A 17,596-nucleotide genomic window follows, 5' to 3' on the forward strand; every position below is an offset into this window, starting at 1 on the left:
AGTAATCCAAATATGGTATCTCACGCCTTAGAATAGTGGAAACTCGTCATCCGCCCCACCTCCTTGGTGCCCATATTAAAACATTGTGTTTAAGACCAGGGTAGCTTCTGAGCAGCTGACCAATCAGTTAAAGGAATTGCCTGGTCATTTACGTATCCTCTTTATAAGAACCAGCGGGGTTTAAGTTCAAGACATCATTTGGACATCATAGAGCTGGGCTAGAGGGACAAGTATCCGCCTCGATTTAAGAGCCGGAATTCAGACATCATTTGAGACCGGCATAGAAACATGTAGATCGTCACCGAACACTCGTGAAGTGATGGGAAATTATATTTAGTTGATACTTAATGTCATAACTGTGTGTCTAGTTTCCTGTATATAACCTTTGCATTATAGATGTTATAAAGAATTTTTATACCCAAAGTGGTAGTCAGAGTTAATTGATCTATTTAAAACACCGTAGTGTCACACATGGTCTTGATAAATAAATAACCACTTAAAGGTACATTATGGGAGATTAAATAAAGAGTTGGCAGTTCTCGCTATAATAGTTAAAAACTAGATAATATAAAAATCATTTATGTACATAAAACATTTTATCGGCAAGTGTATAACTCAATAGTTAAAACAATGATAAGTCAACACGTGATCACCGGTGATCACTCGTGGGCGGGGCTTAAGCTTAAGTCGACCCTCGCTGGTATACCTAAGCTCATTAGTCATTAGTAAGTCGCTTTGGATGTGCCAGCTTTATATTGTGTTACCGATCACCTCATAATTTACGCATATTTGGATATTTGTTTAAAATTCTTGGAGAAAGTCTTGGATCGTTAATTTGGGAAACCCGGTGGTTAACCTGAGTAAGTTTTAAATTTAGTATAGAAGCTCCAGTAAATGACTTAGTTAGTGTTAATTCTAATAGCACAGTTCCAAGTTCTCCTATGGTACCCACGCTGTCGGTGACCTACTTAGACCGCCATCTTGAAATGCAAGAAAAAAAACTCTGATTCTTGGAGCTTCGCACATCGCAAGATTGGACAGCTTTATTCAAAAGAACACACAATGGACCAATTTAAACTTAAAGAAAAGCTGTTTTAAGTTATGATTATTTGGTGTTTCTGGCGGTTCTATTCTCAAATCTAGACACGTACATAAATTCGAGTTGAAAGTTCGTTCCGAAAAACCAAGTCATCTGATACTTCATTTAGGAGGAAACGACCTTGATAGTGCCGAGGATAACACCGAATTAATAGTGTTTAAATTAATCGCGTACGCAGAGACTCTTAGAAAGCGATATAATATAAAGAGTGTGACAATAGGATCATTGTTTAACAGAACCAAGACAAGGAACTGCACGATTGTGGATTATAATACACGAGTAAAAGAAGCCAACAGTGCACTAAAAGAACATTTAAAGAACAAAGACATGATTAATTTTTGGTGTTTTAGTGGGATTAATAACTCCCCTAAACCGGTGTTTTCCGACGGCGTCCATTTATCCAAGGCATACGGCTATCAACCTTATATTAGAAATTTACGCGGGGTGGTATTATTGGCAATGAGGAAATGTAAACCATTAGGACACTAGAGTGTGGTGCTGCATGATTATTTATTTTGTTTGTCCTTCTTATTTTAATAATATATACTTTTTCTTTCAGGTACCATTTCTAGTAGTTAAATAGATAATTTTTTGCTTTTTACCAGGGATAGCTCCCCTGTCTGTCAATAGCCTACTCATTTTAATATTCCGGCAAAGGTATGAGAATTTTATTCTTTAACAAGAACGCATAAAGGCACTGGCCATATCACAATTGTAGGCATATTATCGCTCAGGAGCAATGAAAGAATTAGCGTTATGGCGCGTTACGGCTGTGGCATTGGACCACGTGATCAGTTGAGGGCACTGGCCCATTTAAAACAAAATAGTAGGGCATGGGCCCCCTTTTAAAAAAAATTTAGGGCACTAGCCCATGTTTATATATTAGGGCACTGGCCAAATGTAAAAGTATTAGGGCACTGGTCCATGTAAAAGTATTAGGGCACTGGCCCATGTAAAAGTATCAGGGCACTGGCCCATGTAAAAGTATCAGGGCACTGGCCCGTGTATAAATATTCGGGCACTGGCCCAGGTGTGTAGAGGGCACTGGCCCAGGTGTGTATAGAGGGCACTGGCCCAGGTGTGTAGAGGGCACTGGCCCAGGTGTGTTTAGAGGGCACTGGCCCAGGTGTGTAACTGTTTAGGGCACTGGCCCATGTGTAAATGATTAGGGCCCTGGCCTGGTGTAAATGATTAAGGCGTTGGCCCATGTATGATGGCACTGTTTCTTATTGGTATCTTTATCCTTAATTCATCAATTTTTGGATATATTTTCTTCAGATTAACAAACATGAAAGTAACTAAGAGGAAACTCCAGTCCACCACAAAGATAAAAGCAACTAAAAGGCTTGCTCAGGGGAGTAAAGTACGAAAACACAGAGATTCATTGGACAACAAAATAGCAAAAGCTATTTCGAATGCCATCCCTGCTATTACCGATGCGGTCATGCAATCACTACAGATGTCAGATAACATGGACAGACATCCTGCCGAGACACCTCAAGCAGGTAATAGTTCATCTATTGCTGACCAATTGGCATCTAAGCCAATTACATTAGGTATTGATGGAAAAGTCTGCGCAAAGATTTGGGCAAACGAATTTATTGAACTAGGAGATTTATTAAACACATCGGTCTCATCTCCAGATGAATTCGTACTAAGATACCAGCAGGGAGAAATGACTTTCGTCAAGCGCAATATAACGAAGAAGGTTTCTTCATTAAGCCAATGGCTGACTGCCTTCCACATGTTTGTAGGGATTTTTTGTCACCAATTCCCACATGAGGCTGTACAATTGATAAAATATGTCTTAGACATACAGAGGCTGGCAAAACAATCTTGTGAGGCTGCAGCCATCAATTACGATAGATCGTTTCGCCTATGGAGAGAATTAAACCCCTCACTTAAACCATGGGCTATGATTAACATGAAACTTTACCAGGAAGCCCTGGCTACTGGTCTCAAATTTAAAACACAGTCAGGTTTTAACAACAATCACTTAAGTTCTGATACACCTAAATTTAAATTCTGCTTTGCTTTTAATAACAACAAAGGAGCATGTGCCAGGGGTGCATCTTGCTCTTTTCCCCACATATGCCAAAACTGCAGAGGCCAACATCACAAATACGTATGTACTAAACCTAATAACGCTCATACGAGAAATAACCAGCTGCAGTATTCTAGAGATAGCAGGCCATTCACAAAATCTTCCAACAAATGACTGCACTTAGACATTTGCACTCCGGTGAATGCTTCATTCCTAGATTTTTGGTTAGACGGCTATAATTGTGATGCCAAAAAATTCTTGATCGATGGCTTCCGTTTTGGTTTTACCATTCCATCACATAAGATCACACCAAAACAAACTTGTAAAAACTTAAAGTCCTTATCCTTAGATCAGCATTTTGCTAAACAAAAAATTATGAACGAAATCTTGGCCGGACGAATCGCAGGCCCATTTAATCAAAAACCCTTTCCTAATTTCTGCAGTTCGCCTAAACACACAGCTGGCGAATTTAGGATGATCCATCACTTATCATTTCCCGGTGGCACATCGGTTAATGACTCTATTTCAAGAGCTGACTCAAGTGTCGCATATCAAACTATCGATAATGCATTACGAATCATACGGTCCATGGGTTTAAAATAATTCCCATACATCCAGCATATTTCTAGCTACTGGGATTTACGTATGAAAACAAAAACTATTATGACAAAACCTTACCATTTGGCCTCAGTTATTCATGTAACTTATTTGAGAAATTTAGTCACGCCCTTCATTGGATCATGGAGAATAAATTTAAACCTACTAAATGCGTACATATTATTGATGACTTTCTTTTCCTCGGTCCTCCCACCTCTAACTCATGTGAAATGAGCCTTAATAGTTTTGTTAAGATCTGTAGGGACTTGGGCGTACCTCTTCACCCAGACAAAACAGTAAGCCCATGCACGACCATTCAATTTCTGGGCATTGAAATTGATACACTAGCCATGGAAATCCGTCTCCCAACAGATAAACTTAACAAATTAAGGCAGCGGTTATTACATTTTCAAAATAAAAGACGGACCACACTTAAAGAATTACAATCTTTGATTGGGTTCCTTAATTTTACCTGCCAAGTTATTGTGCCGGGACGAGTATTCCTACGTAGGATTATCAACCTGACCATGGGGCTCAGAAAATCTTTTCATCGTAGACGCCTTAACAAAGAGGCACTAGCTGACATTGATGCATGGGCTCGATTTGCCAATGAATTTAATGGTAAAGCGATTCTTCTGCCCGACATTTGGTTGTCCTCAGACAAATTAGAGCTTTATTCGGACGCTAGTTTTATAGGCTTTGCCTGTATATTTCAAAATCAATGGTTGCAACATCATGGGACGATAGTTTCAATTATACACACATTACAATTCGTGAACTCTTCCCAATCGTCCTAGCAGTAGAAATATGGGCACCGCAACTCACCAACAGATGCATTCTGTTTCACTGTGACAACATAGCAGTCGTGCATTTATTGAATAAGCAAACGTCAAAAGACACAAAAATCATGAAACTGTTGCGTAGATTCATAATGCAAACACTGAAATTTAACATACTTTTCAAGGCACAGCATATCCCAGGCATAGAAAACACAGCAGCAGATCTGTTATCTAGGCTAAAATTCGTTTCCTTTCACGCGCAATTCCCAGAAATGGACCGCAGTCCTACATCCGTGCATTCCCACTTGCTGTTACTGTAACATATATATTGGTTAAGTAGTTACAAATCTCTTACTTTTTAGATGCCGCACCCTTCCAGTCTAAACAAAGGATATCACCAAAGGTTCCCTTATTAAAAGATCTAGCTGACTCGCTGGTGAAGTCATCTCTTTCCAACTCTTCACAGAGACAGTATGGACAGGTTAAGAAAATGTATCTGGCCTTCATCAATGGCCACTTTCCGGGTGCTTCATCCTTCCCGGTCAGAATTGACCACATCTTAACCTTCATTGCCCATTGCTACAGTATCAAACGGGCATATTCCACTGTAGCTATGTACTTAGCAGTACTCAACTACTTTAACCAAATAAAAGGTTTTCCAAGTTTTGCTAACCACTTCCTCGTGCAGAAAATTAAGCAAGGCTTTCTAAAAAATAAACCATCCAGAGACGCCAGATTGCCAATAACGCCATGCATTTTGAAAAAACTCATAGAATCCTTGGACCTACTCGGTTTTAGTTACTTTAAGAAATGTCTGCTGAGAGCCATGTATCTATTGGCATTTCACGCGTTTCTTCAAACTTCAAACATAGTGCAGGCAAATTCATCCCAACATTACATCTCGCTAAAGGAACAGTTCCTCAGCTCTGTCCAGTGACTGCGTTGTGGACTTTTCTGCAACTCAGAGGATCATTTAAGGGCCCATTGTTTGCTTGGCTAGACCACTCTGGGGTATCTCGACTTCAATTTACTAATTACCTCAAACTGTCACTTAAGGCAGCAGGCCTTAACACACACTTATACAAGGCACATAGTTTCCGAATCGGCGCAGCATCTGCGGCCTGTTCTGGAGGCCATTCCATGGAAGCCATTCAGAGAATGGGAAGATGGAATTCAGACGCTTACAAAAAATACATCCGCATACCAGTCCTTCAGTTATAAGTTAGGTAGACACATGGGTGCTCTTCCTACATCAGCCATAGTAATAATTAATGATACGGGATGGGGGGTATAACAGACCTTGACTGAAGATTCGGCCTGCCATACCTTGGCCGGTTTCATCTTCGATGACCCCCATCTATGTCTCATTCAATTGCTGTATAGAGTTGCAATGTTACTTTAATTGAAATGTTTTGAAAATAATTTCTTTTGCTGTTTTTCAATCCTTATATTATGTGATTGAAAATTTGGTTTATGCATGTTTGTTTGTTTATTCATTAATTGTTTATGTTGTTTATCTTTTGTATATATTGTATTTTTTATTCGTCATTTATGAATAATTAAATGACCATTTTCATATCATCTATCATCCTTTGCCTTATTATTTACTTGTCGGGTGCTTGGGGGAGGGGGGGGAAATGGGTTCCACCCAACGTCAGTCGATAAAAATCATTTATGTACATAAAACATTTTATCGGCAAGTGTATAACTCAATAGTTAAAACAATGATAAGTAAACACGTGATCACCGGTGATCACTCGTGGGCGGGGCTTAATCTTTAGTCGACCCTCGCTGGTATACCTAAGCTCATTAGTCATTAGTAAGTCGCTTTGGATGTGCCAGCTTTATATTGTGTTACCGATCACCTCATAATTTACGCATATTTGGATATTTGTTTAACCGCCTCTTCCCCACCACCACCATATTTTATTTTATTGATTAGCATATTATTCGAAAATTTTTATGTGGTTTACCATTTGCATTTATTGAACTTTTTGATTTGGCCGGTTTCATCTTCGATGACCCCCATCTATGTCTCATTCAATTGCTGTATAGAGTTGCAATGTTACTTTAATTAAAATGTTTTGAAAATAATTTCTTTTGCTGTTTTTCAATCCTTATATTATGTGATTGAAAATTTGGTATATTATGCATGTTTGTTTGTTTATTCATTAATTGTTTATGTTGTTTATCTTTTGTATATATTGTATTTTTATTCGTCATTTATGAATAATTAAATGACCATTTTCACATCATCTATCATCCTTTGCCTTATTATTTACTTGTCGGGTGCTTGGGGGGGGGGGGGATGGATTCCACCCAACGTCAGTCGATAAAGGGAATTTGCTGAAACTTACAGTCAAATTACTTCATTGATTATGGTCTTGTCATATTCATATATACTATTCAAAAAAAGTAGGGGATATTTGATTTTTAAGTGTTATTAAAGTCACCTAATGAAACTGACGAAGAAACAAATGACAAAATGAAATGAAGTTCACATTCATCGATTTATTCCAAATGATCGTTAGACTAAGTAAGGCACAGACTGACCATTATAAGGGTAAAATGATACCTGGGGTCAAACAGCAAAGTTACCACAGCATCACAACGGGTAAATCCTCCTCTGTTTGCCAAACAAGCATTGATCCGACGTGGCATACTCCTAATGAGACGTCTAAGGTCATTTTGGTCCAGATTGTCCCATTCCTGTTGCAACGCAGCAGCAAGTTCTTGGACATTGGCAGGACGTTGTTGACGTTGACGTAACCTCTGTCCAAGCATGTCCCAGACATGCTCGATGGGGGAGAGGTCGGGACTCAGTGCTGGCCAAGGTAATGTGGTGATGTTCTGTTGTTGGAGGTAACCTGTAACGATCCTGGCCCTGTGACATCTTGCGTTGTCATCCTGGAAGATGAAACGGCGGCCATGACGTCGTGCGAACGGCACAACATGGACTGCCAAGATGTTGTCCCGGTAGTACTGGCCTGTAACACGCCCTGCAACAACATGTAAAGCCGTTCTTCCAGCAACAGTGATGCCTCCCCACACCATAACAGAACCACCCCCAAATCGATCATGTCTGATGACGTTAACGTCTTGGAAACGCTCGTTTCGACGACGCCACACCCTCCTACGTCTGTCCAAAAAATCAACAGTGAACCTTGACTCGTCTGAAAACATCACATTGCTCCAGCGTCGATTATCCCAGTGTTGACGATCCCTACACCAACGATGTCTTGCCTGAATGTGATGATCTCTCAAACAAGGGATCACGCGAGGACGTCGGGCGCGAAGGTGACCCCTATGCAGTCGATTCCGAATGGTCTGGCCACTCACTCTCACACCAGTGTCTGTTTGAAGACGAGCGCTGATCTGATTTGCTGTGATGACACGATTTCTCAAGGCCAAGGTACGGATAAATCGATCCTGGGCTTGAGTTGTCGCCCTTGGTCGACCTGAGCGTGGTCTGTCCTGTACAGATTGTGTATCACGGTATCTGGACCATAGCCTGCTTATGACAGACTGAGAAACATTCATCGTCCGCGCCACAACCGCCTGTGTTGTGCCGATCTGTAGCATGCCAAGGGCACGTAACCTTTCATTTTGGGTAAGCCGACGCATATCAAAATTTGTTTTCTGGTCACTAAAACAATTAAACTGATGTTTCCACCCTGGAATTCAATGCCACAATGACTGTAACATTCAAAGTCAGAGTCTTGCAAATCTTGGGGTGGACCCCCATGATGATCCCAAGCATTCCATGCGGTAGCTATTGGTGCGTTTGGGCGTCACATGTAACTGGAAATGTTTCTTCTGTTAGGTTCTATAGTGACTTTTTTCGTAGTCATTTGCATATTTTAGTATTGTGCCCCCAAAATCAAATATCCCCTACTTTTTTTGAATAGTATATGTCTAATTAGATAGTTTATATAACATTTATTTCTGGCCTAAAGGAAGATCCGCAATAGGCAAATTTAGCTCTTTCATAATGTAAATCATGTAAAAGATGTTTTTTTTTTCAAAATTTCAAAACCTTAAAAATTTGGATGTGGATGATTTTGAACAGCGTGACCAAGTTTTTAAATTAGTCTTTTTCCCCGAAGAAATAGGTGGTGTGGCCAAATAAATGATTTGGTACCTGACATGTTGAACTTTGCGACAGATATGTATTAAAAATTTCAATAAAACACTGCAATGAAAAACAAATTTATGCCTGACAAAATGACCGACACCCAGAGGATGTATGTCTGATATAGCCTGGATATGTGCCCGACGGGTACCTTATACCCAGGATTGGTGAGCTATTACTCAAATTTAATTATCATTAAAATAATTGTTCAGAGATTGAAGCATTTTCATTTTATGGAGATATATTCTCAGGGGTATATCCGTTGGATTATAACCTAACTGAGTATCCTTAAACAAATTCAATGAACATAATAAATTGATCAAAGATTGAGGAATAATAGTATTTCACTATTATGTAACCTACCTTGATCCTTCTGGCAATGCGTGGTTTTATAACTTTACGGGTTATCAGCTGAGTTAACAGCCCATCTTTTATGTTTAAATCCTCTACTAATTCTCTTCGCTTCAAAATAGCTCGATGTTCGGGATCCATCTTCGAAGCAGGTTTCAAGGTTGATTAGGTTCCACAATCGGGGCTACAAGCAATGAAATTAATATCATCAGTGCGAAGCAAACATTTATAACAAGGACAAAACAAAATCAGCATTAAGCTTTACGAAACAGATAAATTTTTTGAAGGGACGAGCTTGAGCGAATAGTTAGTGGAAGATCATTCCACAGTTTAGGAGCTTGATAAGAAAAGGAATACTATCCATGAGCAACCAACTTTACGGTTTTGGGTTTCAGGAGATGACCGTCAGATGATGACCTAATGTTTCTGGTAGGGTCCGTAGGGACATAAACTTCAAGAAGATTTTGAAGAAACGGCCGGTCGATATCATTGAGACATTTGTAGACGAGTAAAAATATTTTCAAAATTAATGCGGTACATGATAGGAAGCCAATTTAAGTCAAATAGAAAAGGGAGTTATGTGGTCGTATTTCTTGGTTCCGGTTATTAGCCTAGCTGCAGAATTCTGAACTTTTTGTAACTTATCTAACAGTTTTTTAAGGAAGGCCAACAAGGAAAGAGTTGGGAGAAATAAAGCGTGGACAAGATCACTGGTGATCTAATTCCTAATTTTACTAATGTTATAGGTGTGAAAATAACATGTTTAGCGGATACTATTGACTTGATCCGTCATCAATTATAACCCCAATATGTCTAGCACTAGAAACTGGCACAATTTCAGAATGACATAAGCCACTCAAGAGCTGTGGATATTGCCTTCAATTCTGCAGTATGGATGGAGCATTCATCTGGTAGCCTTTTTGATATATTAACATTAAATTCAGGAATAACTACACCACCTTGGCTTCACCAGAATATGTATGGTGTGTGAATCAAGATCAGGTATAACTGTACCAGAGTTTACCTTGGGTCGCACAAAGGAAAAAAAATAAATTAGTAGATGAAAATGGATATACATATGTCAAGAAATCTTCAACTGAGAGACAGGACAACAAAACATCAATGTGGTGCTACTGTTATACAAACCATGTGTCCTGAAGAATTTGTCAGTGGACAAATAGCCCATAACGACCCAAGCCAACCGGCAAATTACTTGCTGTAATTCAAAGGAAAGAGGTGAGTACTAATTAATCAACTGATTGGATAATCCCTAATTAGGTCCTTCACACCCTCTGATCTGATTAGGTAATATGAGATAAACATTAACCATTTATTTTTATATAAAATAAAGGTAAAAGACATGACATGCTTTAAGAAACTTTTGGAATCCGAGGACCTATTTTTTTTTTATTTTGTGTTTTTAACAATTTTCAAGTGTAAATAATTTAATTAAATCAACCTGTCCATAGTATCATATTCATTGTATTGAACGTTAAATCTGTAATAAACAACAACATGGCCATCTCCAATCCATTCAGACCAGCCAGGGTAATATTTGAAGAAGCGAATAAAATTTTAGAAGATCAGCCATTACCGTAAACATACTAAAATATCGCACACTGGGCTAACTGAGCATGCAAAAAAGAGGTGCGTCCATTTTGCATCAAAAGCACCTCAACCAGATTTGGTGGGAAAATGTTTTTGTTTCACGGAATCAAGAGATGAATAAACTACTAGAATACAAACTTTCAGAAAGTTAATGAAATTTGGTATGTTCATGCGTTATGCACTTGTCCAGTTGGTTAAAACAAAATATTAATTGGCCGAAGGATGTGTGACTAATAGTAATATGGCGGGCGGACAAACTGACCAAACAGTATATTTTGAGGTATTTGAGGTAAGCTAATTTAATATTATATCATAACTGCCTGTGTATAATTGTGTTTCTGTGTGATTCAATATTCAAAAAATCATTCTTAGGATACAGCCTCGACACAAGTCCGCCCTGAATTGCAATGTTTGTTTTGTGTTCTGGGCGCCATTTTGAAAAACTGACATGACCTATATTTATGTAGACTTTCAGATTGCAGTAGATATTAGAAATACAATCCAGCGATAGAGCAGTCTAATTTCTTTAAAAGGGAATCTGAATTCGTTAATTGTCTGCGATATCACTTCGATGGAAGCGGACGTTAAATAAAGCTATTTCACGTACAAAGACCTACAATAAAATCCAGGTGAATTGGGAAAAATATTTATGAAAAGTAGCTATTTCAATTTGTAAATGCCGAGTTGTCTTAGGCAAATAATAATTCAAACTTCAAATCAGGTGTATTTATTCAAATCATACCACGAAGAATTGTATTTATCCACTTACATAATAATAAACTTGACTTTTATTATTTTATTTCTTCAGGCCAAGAACATGGAACATTGGTAATTGCCTTGTATCACTTCAAACTATAAGGCACGGGGAGCCTTCAGCGGAAATGATAATAAAAGGTAAGACTTTTTAAATACCTAACAAAAACTTAGCAAGGTTTAATATGGTTCTCAGATATGGTATTGTGTACAGACTGTACAAAAAACATTTATACACTGGCTATTACGTTATTTTGCTCACAGAGAAGCGGGTGTGTAATCATCAGAAACAGATGTAAACTTCATTTATCATAGGTATTTCGATAATTGCTTGGTGTGGTTCTAGACTCATATAATGCCATCAAACTGGCCATTTGGTTCAATGTGAAACTTGGTGATGTATGTAATTTGTGTTTGAAGGAGTAAGCAATAATACTGCCTGACTAAAATACTTCCTCTTCTTGCATTCGCATGTAGTCAAACATATGAGTCTCAGAATAATATCTATTGTTAAATTATGCCCGCCCTACGACTCAGTCAGTTATTTTAATATTATTCTGCCATCTAAATAACTCTGTACCCATGACTGGTGTGCCTAGTAAAAACCAAATCGAAACCCCATTTGTCGATAAGTGTATTTATAATCATCACTTTTATGTTTTTCAGAGACTTGAACTTCCTTGGAGAAGTACATCTATTTAGTAAATATTAATACAAAAGAAAGAACACAACTCTAAATTCTGAATATAAAGTCATCAAATTCTTTTATAGATCTTATTGTGGAAACCCAAAAGTTATATGTCACCATTGCCTTTTTAATCACTTTTTTTGTTTTTAATGTCAAATACCAAACCATCTCTAAATATTGTTTCATTTTATAGAATTTGGCCTGAAAACTTGAAATATTATAGAGGGGTCATCAATAATTAATAGTAACAGTCGATAATTATAAAAATGTATTATTTTCACCATCTCTAAATATTGTTTCATTATATATAGACTGCAGTGTAATCCTAAACACTAAGAATTTGGCCTGAAAACTTGACATATTATATAGAGGAATCATCAATAATTAATCGTAACAGTCGATAATTATAAAAATGTATTATTGTAGGATGAAATCAACCTTTATTTTTAAACATTTAGTGAACATTTCGAATGTTAAAGCCTCTATGGTTTTATTCATCAATTTTTGTTTTACAAATTTTTAACTTTCTCCATTTTATTTGATTTTTAAGCTATATTTATTTTATCTATTTATAATTATTTGCCCTGTACTTTATCTATTAGTTCCCTTTTATGTACTGTAGAAAATTTTGAATTCCTAATCTGTTAAAGGGAATATTTTTTCTTAAACGTATTTCAATTTAGTGCATAATTAATGTCTTTAGTGCTTGGTTTGGTTGATATTAAATTTAGATATGTTTAAAATGTATGTTTTTGGAGCATTGGGTAGGGATATTGTGTACAAATATATTATATCCTCAGTTCTTTTCAAGGTTAATTGTAAAAAAAAATTAAATAGCTTTTTTTTTTTGGGGGGGGGGGATTATTGTTATTATTGAACACAATTTTATTAGTGTTGGAATTAACTTTGTTTATTAATATTCCAAATGTCTCAGTGCTTGTTTTTTTTCTAATTTAAATAGCTACTATTTATTTAATAATTGGGAATCGGGGATGGAGGGGGTGGGGTGGTATTTTTTCATTGTATAACACATTTTTTTTTAGTATTGGAATTAACTTTGTTTATTAACCTTCGAGATGTCTGTATTAGTATTAATTTGGCATTAATTTAATTTTTCATATCATTTATTGAATAAATAATAATTTAACAAACAATATTATTATGTCATTAATCAAACATTACAGTTTAAACAGAACAAATGGAGGGGGTGCATGGGAAAGGTTGCTATACTGGATAAAAATTGGTAAAATACAACACAAGTTTTGTTGGTGAAAATACACAAGTTTGTATGAAACAACCCAAGTTTCAAAAATTTCAACCCAAAATTCCGAAATTTCAACCCAAATTTCCGAAATTTCAACCCAAATTTCCGAAATTTCAACCCAAATTTCCGAGATTTCAACAAAAATTTCAGAAATTTTAACACAAGTAATATGTAGATTTTCACACACGTTTCAACACAAGTTTGTGTTGTTTGATATATTTTAACACAGGTTTTTTGTTGTTTCACATTTAACACATGTTTGTGTTGTTTCAACAACTAGTTTTTGTTGTTTAAACACAAGTTTGTGTTGTTTCAACACAAGTTTGTGTTGTTAAAAAGAGACACTTTACTTGTGTACATATGATATTCAAGGCCACGTTTTCTTACCGTTCTACCGTCAAGAGTTGCGTAAATTGTGAACAGTATTGGTCCTAGTGTGGAACTTTGAGGCGCACCGAAATTAATTACACCAATACCTGAAAATTCACATTTATAGTTACTCATTTTGTTCCTCCAGTTAGATAACTTTTTATTGTGTACAATGCAGAATTGAAGATATCAAAGTCATTTACAAACGGTTTAGTAACATTGAGTAACAGTGTCAAAGGCGACAGACAGATCCAGTAGTATAAGACAGAAACAATTATGATGATCATCAGTGCATCGCTATCCACTTTCACAAGGGCTCCGTCCGTACTATGAAACTTTCTATATGTGCTTGAAAGGATACTTGCAGGTCGTTGGGATCCAGAAATTTCAGTATTTGTTTAGCTATACACTATTCAATGATTTTTAATACAAAGTTTAAGTTTGAGACCTGGGGGATAATTTTTTAAAATGTTTTGATCACGACTGGACTGTTTAATGACAGGAACAACATTGGCCACGTTAAAGATATCTGGGATTTCTAAAAGAGTAATTTATTAACTCATATATGTTATCAAAATTTCTAAACAATCTTTCAGTAGGTTAGTAGGTACGAGATCTCGAGAACATGTTTTGGAAGCTGAACAATGAGAGTAGATTCAATAGCAGGGATGAACGAACTAAGGCGACCCTGCGATGATGAAGTAATCGTTCGTGCTGGGATATCTGGTCGTGTCGAGTTCAAATTGTAACGAAGGTTAGCCTTTGACAAAACAAAAATACACATAGCTAACCATGCAAACTAGGTGTGCCATGACTTCGCATGGTGAGTGATATATGACCAAATACTTCCTTATTTAAGTTATCTAATCTTTCCATCTTTAGTTGATATAGACTAAATATATTCAAGATCATAAAACTTACTGTCTTAGTAGTCAAGATCGTGTCGAATTCAAATTGTAACGACGGTTAGCCTGTGACAAAACAAAAATACACATAGCTAACCATGCAAACTAGGTGTGCCATGACTTCGCATGGTAGTGATATATAACTTCCTTATTTAAGTTATTTAACCTTTTCCATCTTTAGTTGATATAGACTAAATATATTCAAGATCATAAAACTTACTGTCTTAGTAGTCTTTCCCAATACTAGTGAAGCTTTCGTCTAGAATAGAATGAAACTGGTCAACATAGAAACAAAGTTATGATCAACACCATTCAAAACAAAGTGGGCGATTCGTGACACGCATTTACAATTGAACGTTTATTACTTGAACAGTTATATGTCATTTATTCAATTCAGTTTCGTAACTCTACAATAAAGAGATTGTCCATTTAACCCCTGTTATACTGTAATATTTATAGGCAGTAATTCACCTTGATAATTTAGAAGGGGTTTATTTGTCCATTCGACCACATTTTTCGACCATTCAGAATCAAGGAAAATTCTGATTTGTGCTACAATTAAATGCTTATGGTGAAACAGGGAGCTTCGCAGCCCACCCGTTAGCAATTTATCCACCACTTTGCCAATTGAAAGGTTTGTTCATTTTAACGCTCGAAATAGGAATGAAACGAAATAAGTTTGAAAGCCCTGCTACACTGAAGAAGGGCATACACCATTCATAGGGTGCCTCGAAAATTTTCTCTACTGAAAGTTGAACTCGACACGGCGAATGTGCACGCTTCAGTGACTTATCTCGAAGTGATTTCTGGCTAGTCACGCAGTACGATAACACCTGTAGGAGTCTATAAATAGCCATTGTACGTGAAATTCTCTACACATTTATCAACTATGACAGCGGTAAAAAAATCTATTGTTGACGATTCTGTATAGCAGTAATATTTAACTTTTTCTTTATTACAACAGCTTTAGAAATTAAATTCGTTTTATTTTTTAAATTGCTTCATTATTAACTATACTGTTAGGAGCAGCATCTTTTGGTTTAGTATAAATAATATCTATGAAACACTCGGGTTACTTTAAGAAGGTTCTTAAAACAATTGTTGAATTGCCCAACGTGCCTGTTTCTAAATTCAATTTTTTGTTCCAGCGTTCCGTTATGTTTCGTAAAAACGTAGTCTTGATTATTCCGGCCTGTCAATCAGACGGAGAATGGTCGGTAGACAGGTTAAGCGAGACTAATTTCAAAACTGCAGCACATAACCTAGTTTTTGCTCAAACTTACCTGTGTGTTTGAAATTACCCCCGGTTAAATAAATATCCCAGCGAATAAAAAGTTCTCTCTTTTAAAATTGAACTCATCACATGGACATCGAGAAATAAAAGAATGGAAGCTAATTACGTCACTTATCGGGATAGATCATTCCGTATAAGGGGGTCACAGCAAGACTTGTCTATCGTAACGGTGTTTGGCTCTTTTACGACCATACAAATTTTGTGTGTGAATACGCTATTGCTCTCGGACCCAGTAATGAGTTTGGGCGTTTTCAAACATAAATAAGCATACAGTCCGTATTTTGTTTCCGTCTTGTATTAATTATTTGGTAAGAGAGTTGGGTTGGATTATTTCTTTTGACCACAGGTGCAGAACAAAAGGAACGATATTCGTTTTACGGGTCTTGAATCAAACCCTTGAATATCTTTAATATTTGCTGATAAACTTAAGCAGTTCTGTATATTATTAACCTCGGTAATCTGCTGTAGCCGAGGTAAATCCGTAAATGCCGATATAGCCAAGGCCATTTGTTACAAGACGGACGAACGGCCACTTCTATAGCCGCATATTTCCTATCACAAGACAAAAACAAACAGTTAACAGAGTTTATTACCGGTAAGAAACAAAACAAAACATATATACAAATACAAAATACACATATAATTTATTTTCCAACCCCCATGTCGACAAAGTTTATCATCAGGAACCATTGTTTGCAACAAAGAAGTTTCACTTTGGTTCTGTTATAAACGCGATTAAACACCACACAAAGAAGCACAAATCACTAATTAATTTCTGGTGAAGTAAATAACACAAACACTTCTTGATTTCTGGTGAAGCGCATAGCACAAACACTACATGATACAAGCTGGACACAGCTTCTACTTTACTTTGTCGTGATCCTATAGGCATTACATTAATTAAAACATTCTACAATTTACTGCCATCAACAAGAAACAGGTATTTTCAGTTAGCAAATTATAAACAACATGTAAGTATACCTATTCAGCCCATGATATATATCTTAAAATAATACAGCATACTATATACGGCACAACTACTACATTCTTAAGCACAATAGTTTACAATCATGAGTATACTTACAGATTGTCACCATTTTACCTCCAATGTCCGTCACCCAGACAAGAAAATACACGTCACCAAGACTACTATTTACCATTAAAAGACAAGAAAATTACCATGTCACCAAGACTACCATTTTCCACCACAAGAAATATGTAACAAATATTAGGCATTAGACATGTCGATTACTTCCTACTTCACTTCGAGAACACCAACTAACAGATTCAGAATACCTTCTAAAATACCCTACCTTAAACTCACACAGAATAATTTCGAGACCGTCATATGCATACATGCACATAACTCATGGCTTTATAATAATTTGACAACGGAACACCTGGTAAATTCAATGCATTTATTTCAGTCTGGGTAATCAGTAAACAATCTATGGCAGTAAACAGTACATTAAAGGGACAGTACCCAAATCTATAAAGGGGCAATACCTCACATCACCATGATTTTTTGATACCATTGAATCATTGAATAGGTATAACGTTATTTTTTTTTATAAATACCAAAAAGTATTTTTAACAAATCATACCGCACATCGATTTAATTATCGGCAGATAGTTCCATGTCTTTCTATTTCTCTCCGAATATTATTTCCGTTGTGGAAAAACTGTTCAGAATTTTATAATCGTGCGTCTCGG

The sequence above is a fragment of the Patella vulgata genome, chromosome 5 (genome assembly GCF_932274485.2).
Source record: "Patella vulgata chromosome 5, xgPatVulg1.2, whole genome shotgun sequence".
Classification (NCBI taxonomy): domain Eukaryota; kingdom Metazoa; phylum Mollusca; class Gastropoda; family Patellidae; genus Patella; species Patella vulgata.